Source organism: Lissotriton helveticus, chromosome 1_1 (assembly GCF_964261635.1).
Source record: "Lissotriton helveticus chromosome 1_1, aLisHel1.1, whole genome shotgun sequence".
Lineage (NCBI taxonomy): Eukaryota > Metazoa > Chordata > Amphibia > Caudata > Salamandridae > Lissotriton > Lissotriton helveticus.
Window position 1 is genome coordinate 2,090,906,606 of NC_136057.1, and position 13,233 is coordinate 2,090,919,838.

Here is a 13,233-nt window from a genome sequence, read left to right on the forward strand (position 1 = left end):
CTATCATTTAGATAAGATCTGTCGGTCGAGTCAGAATGACCAGAGCAAGGTCATCACAACCGTTCATAGGTGTACAGTAAGACCTGCCAAAAACCTCCAGTGAATCTCATCAGCATAACCACATATTCATTTATTTCATCGCTGTCTGACAACCAATCACTTTTTATAAATCTTTCCAAAAGTACATTTGAATTATTTTAGTGTATACAATATGTAGAATAATACTAGCTATGTCAAGCCTTTCTGCATCTTTATTTCCAGCTAGAGATCGATATCATTGTAGGTGAAAACAATGTTTGTCGTGAGTGATAAAAAACTGACGCATCAGCTAGAATCAGCTGGTAGATAGCCACACACTCCCCTTTCCCGGCTATAAAAGCAGCAGCACAACCACTCACCTCCATCCACCGCCACCATGAGGGGAGTCATTCTAGCCCTTCTGGTTGCTCTTGTGGGTAAGCTCGCACTTCTGCTCTTTTCAATGGAAACTTGTGGGGATGGATAGAAAATCTTTCTTTTAATTGTATTTTATATCGTTTTTAATAGAATTATTAAATCTAAATGTTTCTTCCAGAGCGCTTGTGGTAGAGTGAATAGTAGGACAGTGAAAGAAGCCTCATTTATTTAATGTAGTGACCTTCATTATACTGTTAACCTTTCATGAATCTGGTTCTTTCTAAGCTGCTTCTCACCTTTCCTGTTTGTATTCCTCCCACAGGCAGCGAGCAGTCCAACTATGGTATGTACCTTTGTTGGTATAAGTGGTGTGTTCACCTGTAATGACCTCACTGCATCTCATTACCTTGCGTCAATGTCAGGTGAAATGTTCGTCTCTGTGCTCAGCTCTATGTTTTCTTGCAGAACCCGTCTTCAGTGAAAGTAAGACCTACGTCTTCCAGTACGAGGCCATTATCCTGAATGGATTACCGGAGGCTGGCCTGGCCAGATCTGGAATAAAACTGAACTGCAAGGTGGAGATCAGTGGATTCGCTCAGAAGGCCTATCTCCTCAGGGTAAGAACTAACACAGTGTGTAGCGCACAGTGATGACGTGGCACAGGGGGGGGGGCAGTGGGAGGAGGCCCTCCTACAATCATAGCATTTTCTTTCAGAGTTAAACTAATATGGCAGACTTAGCCAACGTTGCCAGTGGAACGACTCTTCATTTAATAGCAATTGCATCATTTAAAATTAGTTTTAATCTTCTTTATTAAAAGACAGTATTGTCCCCACTGTACCTTTCATCATGATAAAAGACCTACTGGCTCCATGGTCAATACAAGTATAAATATCAACATAAAAACATATCTTGGGTCCAACCGGACAGTAATGATTCGCTGCTTTGATATCACAGTAATACGTTCACAGCGATGGTTCACAGGGCAGAGTTCCTTTCCAGTCCTGGTCATTTGGAGGAGATTCAGTCAGTATATTCCCTCCAGAGCGCTGCACTCTGCTCTGCTTCGCTTTTGGGTATGCGTCGCTGTAAGCCTATCTCAAGGGGTGGCAAAGCCTTCTCCTTCCTGGCTGCTAAGGCCTGTATTGAGCTTCCTCGAGGCTTGTGCTGGATCTCTTCTGAGCTCACTTTCCCCAAAAACTTCAAGCCTGGTAAGTTCTCCGCTGTGGGTTTGCGTACCTGGACTCTGCCTGTTAGCACCTGGACACTCTTCAGAGTCCGCTAAACAAATCCCACTCATTCATTCATTAGGTTGTTATTTCTGTGCTATGTCACCAGTGGTTGTGTTTGCTTTCCTGGTGTTTCTTCACCTTACCCAGGTCACCAGAGATTGAGCGAGGCAGCAGAATGGCACATAATGCTCTTCTTTGTCACTAGGCTTCTCCCACTTCTGTTGGGTCTCCATAAACCTGAGGGAGGTGGAGGAACTAAGGTCGTGCTCTGTCACTCCCCAGCCAACATCTTCGTGGTCAGCTGCAAGTCTGCAGAGACCCACAGCGGGCAGGGGATTCAGTATGTGTTGATGTGGCTTTCAGAGAGCCACTACAGGCACTGCGCCTACCCTAAGGCACAGCTTCGAGTGGGGTGGGGAAGGCACAAAGAGTGGCAGAACACCAGATAGTGCATTTGATATATTTGGGTGTAGTTGGGAGGGGCAATAAAGAGAGGGTGATTTGGACATATGGCAGGACACCATATTTTATTCTTCAATATTTTGGAGTTGAAAGATTGGAAAATGCTGAGGGTGGTGTACAAACTTGACAGGATGATGTTTATTTTGTTTTCAGTTGGATTGGGGTGGCAATGGCAGCCAGAACTTGGTGGGAATGAACTAGGTATGCGCAAAGTGATCAGTATTACAGACAGTAGTGCACTGTGAAATACATAGGTACAACGTGTAGTACATAGGTGCACATATCATGGGTAAATCAAGAACCTCAATATTCTACAGGATGCACTCAGCATCTAAGTTTCTAATGGTATTGTCTTCATGAGACATAGCAGTACCTTTCAAAGATACTAACAATAACAATTTTTTTTTCCAGATCACCTCTACGGAAATCAAAGAATACAATGGCATCTGGCCCAAGGATCCATTCACTCGTTCCTCAAAGCTGACACAAAGCATTGCTGCTCAGCTGAGCAGACCTGTGAAGTTTGAGTACAGCAATGGACGTGTAGGACACATGTACGCCCCAGATGGTGTTTCTGAAACTATACTTAACATTTACAGAGGAATCGTGAACATGCTGCAGGTCACCATCAAGAAAACACAAAATGTCTATGACTTGCAAGAGGTTAGTGTCAATTATTTTAAAACGGTTGTTAGCAATATTGAGATCTATTAGTGACACCATGTGACAATACAATCATAAATATATATTTAAGTGGCATGAACAAATCTATAAAGCCACCTACAAAGTGTGGTAAAGGCTCCCTCCAAGATATAAAAATGCTGATGTCTGAGTGTTGTGAGGTTAGTTTAAAAAAAATCTTATTTCTTTCCCAAACTTAACAAATGTGTCTGGTGAAAGTACACCTTCACTTACAATGTCCAGTATCTACACCTCCTATAGCTTCCATGACATCATTTGATGTTAAATGGGAACCTGGTCAACAACACATTGGATGTCTTTCTCATTGTTTCCAACTAGGTTCATGGATGGTGTTGTGTGATGATGATATCTCTAAAGTATAAAACTGTTGATCAACGTTCTAGGAGATATTTTGACCTTCTGAAACAGTGTTGAGAAGAAGTCCTCACATTTTTTCTCCAGAGTGATAAAGGCACGCCTGCAAAGACTGTCCTAATGTATTGTTTCCATCGTGTTTCACATTGGCAGGACATGCTCTGTGTTTTGCTAATCTAGTGAGTTCTAAGAGTTGTAGTCTTTGTTTGCTTTTATGGAGTCATTCAGACTAATGCACTCGATAATAATATTTAAAAGCAGAAAACTTGCAGAGAAAATTGATTCCTGCATACAAAGAGAAAGATGAGTGATAGGTATCAATCTAGGCAACAACCATAGTAGACATAGGAAGGGACTGAGCAACAACAATAGTTTTTAGAAAAATTGTACAATTTTATTCAATATATAAACAAGGTGGCAAATTTTGAGATAAAATTTGCCACCTTGTTTATATATTTTTCTAATTGTTTATTCTTACGTGTATCCATCCATCTAATTGAATGGAAATTTTTATGATACCTTGATTGTTTATTTTTATTGTGATATATTTGCCTCTTTTAAAATTGAAATTGACTGTATTACATGAACTTAAAGCTGTGTTAATAATTCTGAATAAAATTGTACAATTTTTCTAAAAACTATTGTTGTAGCTCAGTCCCTTCCTATGTCTACTATGGTTGTTGCCTAGATTGATACCTATCACTCATTTGTTTTCCCTGGTCTAGGAACTACAATTCTTTGTATTCAGGGGGTCCTTGTTAAATATATGCATTACAAAGAGAAAGATAGCAAGGTACTCTTTGAGTTGTGTGCTTTCAAAAGAATGTGTTTCTAATTTCCAAAGTGCCTGACTCAGGTGGACCTAGATATACTTAGACTCCAAAGTTTAAGCAACATTCATGATGGAGATGCTAACCCTATTTTACTAGAAACAAGACGGTTGATTTTCTCAACACCTTGCGTCCAAGGGTAACTGATGCAGACTCCATAGAATGGAAGTGAAGTAAGGACACTTGTTTGTATTACTCACACATATGAAAGAGGTATGGTGTCCTCCCTTAAGAGTCAGTAAAATTAATTCTAGATGGTTTTCATAGAACATTCAGCTTGCAGCAAATCAAGATATCACCCATTGCTGTTATGGCCTGCAGATCAGTAGGTTGAATCGAGTGATGGGCTACTTACAGCAAAAACCTTTGATAATTGGCAAATCTTACCTTATCTGAATATGTTCATATAAGGACCCAGACCACCACCTAGCAATTTTGATTGTCTCTGCTGCTAATTTCCACAGTCTGGTGTCACCGGTGTCTGCCACACAAGGTATGTGATCCAAGAAGACAAGAGAACAGATAGAATCATCGTTGTGAAATCCAGAGACCTGAACAACTGTCAGGATAAAGTGGAAAAGAACATCGGCATGGCTTACATGGAGAAAAGCGATTCTTGGCAGAAGGTACATGCTTGTCACATATGTAGACTCAAATATGACTTTTAATATCGTACCTCTCCATGATCATTTTATCTGCTTCTATACTTTTATAGATGGTAAAGAATCTAAGAAGGGCGGCAACATATACTTACAAGATGAAGCCCAGAGATGGTGGCGCTCTAATCACTGAAGTGACTGCACGACAGGTTTATCAGTTCTCCCCCTTCTATGAACTCTATGGTGCAGCTGTAATGGAAGCTAGGTGGGTGTCTTATATTCATCAATCTCTGTGGGTGCTGTTTTGTGCAGGATCATCACAAAATTACATGTCAAGTGTCCAAAGGATCATAGCAGTGTTAATCAGGAATTTAGCAATTCCAATTCAAAATGAATTTATGTTTAGTGAAACAGCTATTCAATATGTTTAATAGACCAGGAACAACATGGACCGAGAAACCATAAATGTTTAAGAGCTTGCACATTAAACTTGAACACAAAAAAATCAATATTTATCAATAGATAGATTCTTCCTTTTATAGAATCCGCTACCCTTAATTCCCTTCTCTTAGCACCGGTTTTATCCCCATAAAAACAATTGTCTGTCTGCCAGTGAAAGGAGAACTGACATCTCCACCTTCATGGCCTTATGATTTGATTATGGAAAGAGCATGTGTTTACACTTGCTTTTATATCCTATCTAATGCCTCAGATATATCAATACTGTGGCAATAGCTTTTAAGACACAAGTCAACTTTGTTTGATTCTTTTTTTTTTTTATTCTTGCCAATAGCCATACCAGATCAATGAAATTGGCTTGGCTCCTAAATGCTACTACTTAGCTCGACTGGTTATATCATAGAGTACTATCCAGATGATCACCCCCAAAAACATCTTATATGTTCCAAGGCATACTAAAATGAGAATGGGGTTTGCCCATTGTTCTTCCAACAGGCAAGCTATGAGACACCAAGCCACTTTGAACTTGAGCTCAGAAAGACAGTTTGATATTTTAGAAACAGCTAAACTGCCTGTCTGTTCTCTCAGTAATCATCTGGTACATCATAAGGACAAAATACGGAGCCTTAAAACTCCATGAAGCCACACATATTGTGCCAAACAGCTGTAAGCAAAGAATAACACTACAAAAGGTAATGAGTCCACTGGCGATGACTGTATTCCACACATTTATTGCTAACAGAAAGGCAGGAACTTTTCTACAGTGCATGGTTCTTTGTACTATTGGAGGTTGAGTCTTGGAAGGCAAAGGATGTTTGGTCTAAGTCTTGTTAGAATATGTCTGAGATTTAAATGTGTGTTTCGATGAAGCTAATGCTTTCTAGAGGACATTTGTAAAATTACACATGTCAAGAATTGAGTGACAGTTGAAAAGGGTTTGTCAACACCTGCCTCAGTGGTTTAGTGCCACAATGGCAAGTTTTTGATTTGCAGAATTAATGATCACTTTGGTATTGCATAATTTCAGAGAGCAAGCAATACAAATGAATTTAAAGGCATAGAGGAGAGCCTTTTGTTTTTTAGCTATGTGAGTTGATTTTACTACAAGAAATAAAAAATATTGCCCTTGAGTTTGCTTTATACATTGGATAACTGTTGAGAGTATAACAAGATTTCCCCAACATATGAATTCTGATTCATCTTTTTAATTCATGAAGCTGTTGTCCATTGACATCATTTTAAGCTAGCCAAGGTTTGCAGCATCTACCTATTGCATGCCACCCCTGGCTCTGTCCTTGCTATCTCAGGCTCTTATATTATACTAGGATTAAAACCAAAAGAAAGTAAACAAGGCTCCGTGAGCCCTATTTACCTTTCATAGCTTCCACTCACTGACTTTTCCTCAGGCACTTGGCAGCAAACATAAGTCTGTTGAGGGGTTCGATTTGAGACAAACAGTCAATGTATGTGATGACCGTTGTGGTCGAAAGTATTCAGGATGTCCCTTCCGCTACACCTGATGAAATAATGTCCATGGTACTTTCTTCAAAAAAGCATTAGCAGATTTATAACCATTATCTAGCAGAAAACTGGCTTGATTTTTGCTTGTAAAGTGTTGTCCTTCAACTTTCTGCTGGGGTGTGTCTCTGTAAATCATTGACACAGTTATGTTAATATACAACCATAACTGTTTATTGTAATATCTCTAAAATGATTTTTAGCATCTCTCTATATCACCGGATCTTCTCCTTCAGATAGGTTACAATGAAGGAGGAAAGATTGAAAGGTTTCAAGCCGAAGATATCTTTCACAACATAGAGCTGTACATAGAAAGTGAAAGGTGGTTCGGAAAATAAAATCCAGATTCTTAGCTCATCAAATCATAGCTATGTAATGAAGTCAAACAGAGCAATGTTTGAATCTTAGGCTAAAGCGCTGGCCTCGCATCTATATATGTTCATAACTGTGAGAGAATCTGGGCTGATGCAACGTCTGAGTAGGGCCAGAGAAAATTAAACTTCTCAGTGATGAAGACAATGAGCATCTACTATCCCAAAAAGGTCCATTAGGAAGTAGGATGAGATGAACATCTGCCCTCATCAGATCAGCACAAAAACCTTTTATTTTCAGTCTGTATTCCGAGGTCCAAATATGTGCATGTATAATGTCTGGAATGGCAGACTCCAAGCACATGGCATTTTAGGACCCCTGCTTACCTGATCGTTTGCAAGCTAGGGTTCTTGACAAGACAAATAGGGAGCTAATACATTTTCTATTCATCTTTCTTTCAGGCAAGTGCTCACCTTTGTTGAAACGAAAAGCAATCGAGTGAATGCTCCTCAGACTGAGCTACAGAACCGCGGTGGTCTTCAGTACCAGTTCGCTTCTGAAATATTTCAAATGCCTATTCAGTTAGTGAAGACAAGGAGTCCTGAAACCCAAGTATGTAAATCTCAATATATCAGTGTGCATGTGACATTTAAATTCTCTCTGAATCGCAATTAGGAACTCCTAATTAATGAAACTCATAAAGTTTCATTTAGGGATTGCTTGTGAGTTGCAAATCGACATACCTTATACATATAAAGGAGGTAAGTTGCAGTTTGCGACCCATTAGGAGTCACTGCCATCACTGGGATGATGGCCGGCAGAGATCAGCAGACCCCCATGCTTGTCACTGCTTTTTAACTAAGCAATCTTTTTTCTTTTAAATGTAGTCTGTTTTCCTTTAAGGAAAATGATATGTGTTTCAAAAGAAAAAAAGGTTTCATTTTTTAAGTATTTATATTTACATTCTCAACAAGGAAGGGGTCCCTTAGGGACCCCTTCATATTTGCAAATGGGTTACCACCAGTTTTAAACTGGCGGGAAAAGTATTACTGAATTGCAACCAGAATGCTATTGCAAAACAGTAATACATACCATATTGATTTAGTATTTGGAAGGGAAGCCCCTTCCAAATATCGAATCACAAATGCAAAATGTGATTCAATAATAGGATACAGAATCGCATTTTGTGCACTTGAAAAAACATTTTTCATAGAATTATATTTGGGTAACATAGTACAACTGGAATGTTTCTCACTGAGGTGTTCTGAGTGGCATTGAGTAGACAGCAAAAGAAACTGTCAAATTGTGTATGATGTCACTCAGAACACTGAGGTGAAAAAGATCTCTGTTATTCATATTATACCCATATATACTTTTATATTCAGTTTATATGGTATGTTATGTATGGTGTCCAAAATCATTTGACCCTGCTTTCATCAACTACAAAGGGGCAGAGGAGTAATTGGGGAAGCGTACATAACATGGCCTCTCCCCCTCTCCCAAATGTCCAAATGTAAAAAGGGAATATCTGGCCACCTGCTACCAACTTCCAACAAGCTCTGTGTACTTCCACTCCCCATCCTCTCAAAGGTGGGCCAGACCAAGTGCTGCACTAACTGGCTTGCAGAGAGGCCTGTCAGAGCAGTGTGGACTTACTTTAGGGGTCGAAACTGTGGGAATCAACCTTTATTTCTCACAATTGCTACATCATAGCTGTGAATAATCAGATTTAGAATCTGGTATTCACAATAGATGCCTCCAATGGAAACATACATAGCATATAGACACATAGATGAGTAACTGTGTTTTACAGGGATTTTGTTCACTCAGGGGTTCTGAGAATAACATCTCTGTAACTCACAATTATCCATCTATAAAGTAATGGATGGCACCTAAAAGCATCTGCCCCTGCTTATCACTGCTACCCACGGGGCAGAGGAGTAATAGGGGAGCATGGCCTCCAATCCCAGACCCAAATATGGAAAAATAGCTTACTGGCCATCCTTAACTAACTCCCACCCCAACCCCACCTATGTTTCTACTCCTGCAGCTGTGCTCTCTGCCTTCAGCCAAAGCAAGCAAGCAGAACTGTGCTGGCAGGCTTTAAGACAGCCCTGTCAGCCTGGTCTGAACATCCTTTATAATGTAGCAATGGTGGATAACGGGTTTTCTTATCAACTTTTGCTATGTCATAGCAGTGAGTTACCAGATTTGAAATCTGGTTTAAACAGTAGAGGTTTACTATGGAAGCCATGCCTGATAAAGGAACATGTACTTTCAACCAGTTGCACTTCATTACAAATCATCACCAATAAGTATTATAGAAAGTTCTTTGTTTACTGATGTCTGCTTTGGCTTTAAGGTATATTGAGTCATTTACCCCCAGATGTCCCTTTCGAATGCTTGGAAAATCTGTAATAGCACACAAGTATGTAATTCCCTGTATCTCTTAAAGAATCATATCTAACCCTAAAGACCAGGTCTAGTGATTGATCAATGGGACCAAACTGAGCCTCCATTAGCATTCAGCCCAACAAAGTATTGTTCCCTTTGTGCGCAGACCTTCTATGGCACTGGCTGTGCCTACGTTTGAGTAACAATTCAGATATTTGCTCGAGAAAACACTCTCACTTATTTATTTTTTAGACATTTTTTTAATCACCAACCAGTCAGAGTGCTGTACTGTGGTAAACGCTGGCCAATATGATCATAGATTATAATTGGGATAGATAGAAAAATCTTTAAGCTCAGCCATTTAGCATCAATCAAAAGCATTTTACAGGTCGTACACTGATTGACTTTGTTCTGTAATCCATACGTTATTTGTAAATACAGTCGTGCACAAAACGTACTTCTAGACACTTTGCCTCTATAAATTAGACATTGTACTAATACCATCTAAGAGCCCACAAATAGAAAGTAATACCAGTGGGAGAGGCAGAGGAGTTATAGGCACTGCACATTTTAGACAGTAGGAATGTTTTGATCACCAGGGTCTGATTAAGCATTGGATGATGATGTAATTCCAAATATTTAAAGACAAATCTGGAGGATAGTCCCACAAGAAATTTCCCACACCATGGTTATATTGTGTAGGAGAAAATAGAACAATACCTGCGATTAATTACTTTCAGAATTCAAACGATTTTCCTGGGACAGTTTGGAAAAAACAAACGATTATTCAATGATGCCACTGAAGATTTTCCATCTTCTGTTTTTATCTCTCTGTTTCATATCATAAATACCATTTGTTGTTTGTCCCTCTGATGCACGCTGCCCCTCTAGTGCTCCATCTCTAGATAATGCTAGGAAACCCAAAATGACACAGAAACTAATTAAACAGGGATGAATGTCCTTATAGATGTAGTGTGAGAGAAGAGGCATGAAGAACTATCTTTAGCAATTTAACAACTTAAAATTTGCGAATATACTCCTTTCCTCTAGCTTCTTGAAAGATATGGCACAATATGTTTCATGATACTTTCCATAAGTTTAAAAAAAAAAAAATTCCACCTATTTTATTTTTTGGTACAGGTTGCGGAAACCCTCCAGCATTTAGTGCAGAATAACCAACAACAGGTACATGCTGATGCTCCTGCCAAATTCCTACAGCTCACCCAGATTCTTCGAGCAGCAAACTATGAAAATATCCAAGCCATATGGAAGCAGTTTGCAGACAGACCTCAGTACAGGTGATTTGCTGTTATTATGTCAACCAATGGCTTGTAATACTAGAATTGTATCTGCCTAACACCTGGGATTTGTATCCTACATGCAGGCGCTGGTTGCTGAATGCCATCCCAGCGGTGGGAACCATTGATGCACTGAAGGTTATTAAGCAGAAGATCCACAACCAGGAGCTGAGCCCCAGGGAGGCAGCCCAGGCTGTCACTCTAGCTGTCCAGTTCACCAGAGCAGATCACCAGACCTTGCAAGTGGCTCAAGTAAGTCTAATAAAGTTTTATCATGTTGTTCTCTCATGTTAGTGGACATAGTGGACATTGTGCAGTTATGGCGGACAGTGTAGTATGACTTAGAAGGGAAGTCAAATGCATGATAAAACAACCAAATGTCCCCTCTTAAGGCCTCCTCAAACTGGGGCCTTGGCCCACCATTATTTCACATGTAGAATACCATCCAATAGTGTCACAGAAATGGTGCCTCTGCTGATGTACAAACAAACTGCAGCACTTTTTTGATTGGTACCCTGTCTTTGATCCTATTTACATCAAAATAACAGGAACAATAGTAGGGATGCATAGTTCTCCAAGGACACTCGACCACAGTTAATTTTAAAGTCACGTTTTGAGTCACCAACAGCTACAGATATCTTTTCCATTTCATTGACAATTTAGAGTCTGCTTACCCTTCCATCTGTGGTTGATATGACTTCCCTTCTCCTATGTTCTGTTGAACTTTGATCGTCTGTGAAGAGACCAGGTGGCGTTTGTTTTCCTGATCGAATATTTCAGTTTGTTACAGGGCATACTAGCAGTACATACTGCGGTAACATTGAGTGTTCAGTGTAAAAATGTCATCTAATTTTGTTATCACTTCATTGCAGCTAAAATTTAACTATTGTAGTGTCCAATTAAAAAAATATTAAAAAGGAAAAAAACAACAAGGCGATAGGTGGAGTGATTGCAAAAAGTCACAGCCACTGTGAATCTTTTGGGCTGCATTCCAGTCTATGATTTTCAGCCCAGTATGCAATTTAAGACGTCCAAATTAGCTCAGGGGCTGCTTGAATAGGAATAACAATGCACAAACTCTGAGGCATGGTCTGTATGAGAACACATACAATCCCAGACAAGTTTTGGCCTATTTAGGCCTTGTCAATGAGGTATACCTTCAATCCCATGGCACAATGGGCATGGGACCAAAACTGGATATTCCTTAAGTATTTAAGACAATGTATAGAGGAAAAAACAAAGGTGAGGAGGGATGGAACACTTGTAAAAAGCCACAGCAACTGATAAGCGATTGAGTTGCATTCCAGTCCATTATGTTTTCCCTACTACTCCACTTCAGATAGAGACCAGCCTTATGCATGTATATATTAGTCCTGTTCCAGTAAGAATAATCGCGCTTGAGCTTCTAGCCAGGTCCCCTCTGAATGAGAACACAAGCAACCCAAATCTTTTTTCTGCCACTATGGCACTTCAACTTGTCTGGGGTTGCTTATGTCATCGGGGACTGTCTGGCAGTTTGGACTGAACTTTTCCCATTGAAACAGGATCAGGGCTCATTTTCATTTGATTGGCTTCTGCTAGATTGGCATAGTACATGGAAAACACTGGACTGGAATACGGCCCCCACGAGATTTGCTCTGCCTGAGATTATTTATAGCATTCTATCCATCATATCGGTGTCTGATACAATTTGTGAAAAATGTCACACTTCGGATCAACATTCTAAATTCTTCACTCTACAAAGATTGTTTGTGTTTAATTGTGTACTTTGAAGTTTTTATCTAGCATTTTATGTATTTGGTACTATTACAAACCTGTGAAATTCAAATTGTGATCATGTTGTACCTGCGTATGCCATACCTTCATGCCACCGTTGACTTTTAAAATCACCCTGTCGTTGCTATTACACACCCATAACATGTTGGCTCACTAATATATCCGTAGCTGTCTAGCCTCTGTGCCACTAGTGTATGAAGTTCAACAAATGGCCCTTAGGGACATGTAAAGTCCTCTCTTGTAAAATCACTTGATAAATTGTTGTTATGTAGAGTGCTGAGTGATCTGTATGATATACCTCAATGACGTGTTTTTTGTAATGTGTTAGCCATCTTTTACTTTTTAACCCTATTCTCCATAATTGGACAAATGTTGTGAAATGTCCAAACCATGTTTGGTGTATAAAATAAACACAGTCTACAAACTTCCAGTGATTAACCTCTGTCCATAACCTTGCAGGATTTAGTCAAAGAGGCAGAACATCAGAAATCCCCTGTCGTATACATGGCAGCGATCCTGGCATACGGGTCCATGGTGAACAAGTACTGTGGTGCTCATTCTTCCTGTCCCGAGGAAGCTCTATCCGTGAGTAACTTTTCAGTATTGACAAGGAGAATAGTTTTACATATTTCTTTCATAAACACAATCGGTGTGCTTTAGTCAATCTATGCACTGAAGTATGTGCATTAATATGGTAAAACAGCATCTCTGACCATTTTATGTCCTACCACAATTTAACAAACAACAAGAAAAATGCCAATACTGGTTCAATGTTTTCAATATTTCAACCAAGGGTGCAAGAGCCATAAAACAATACACCGTAAGCTCATTAGTAGCTCTTATTTCAATAGCACAGAATCTTTTTCAATTTCTTTCCTCCAAAAGGGAACACATGACTAAA

General features: G+C 39.6%; 1 pseudogene across 1 annotated transcript in view; it reads left to right on the forward strand.

Moving 5' to 3' along the window:
• The first annotated feature begins 350 nt into the window (after positions 1-350).
• LOC144756170 (vitellogenin-A2-like) overlaps positions 351-13,233 on the forward strand; it is a 59,884-nt pseudogene continuing 47,001 nt past the window's right edge. Inside the window, exons 1-10 of the transcript XR_013595094.1 lie at positions 351-455; positions 719-739; positions 862-1,013; positions 2,502-2,753; positions 4,441-4,602; positions 4,692-4,840; positions 7,326-7,476; positions 10,399-10,556; positions 10,643-10,808; positions 12,792-12,917. The product of XR_013595094.1 is annotated as a vitellogenin-A2-like (transcript). The remainder of the gene's footprint in view (positions 456-718; positions 740-861; positions 1,014-2,501; positions 2,754-4,440; positions 4,603-4,691; positions 4,841-7,325; positions 7,477-10,398; positions 10,557-10,642; positions 10,809-12,791; positions 12,918-13,233) is intronic.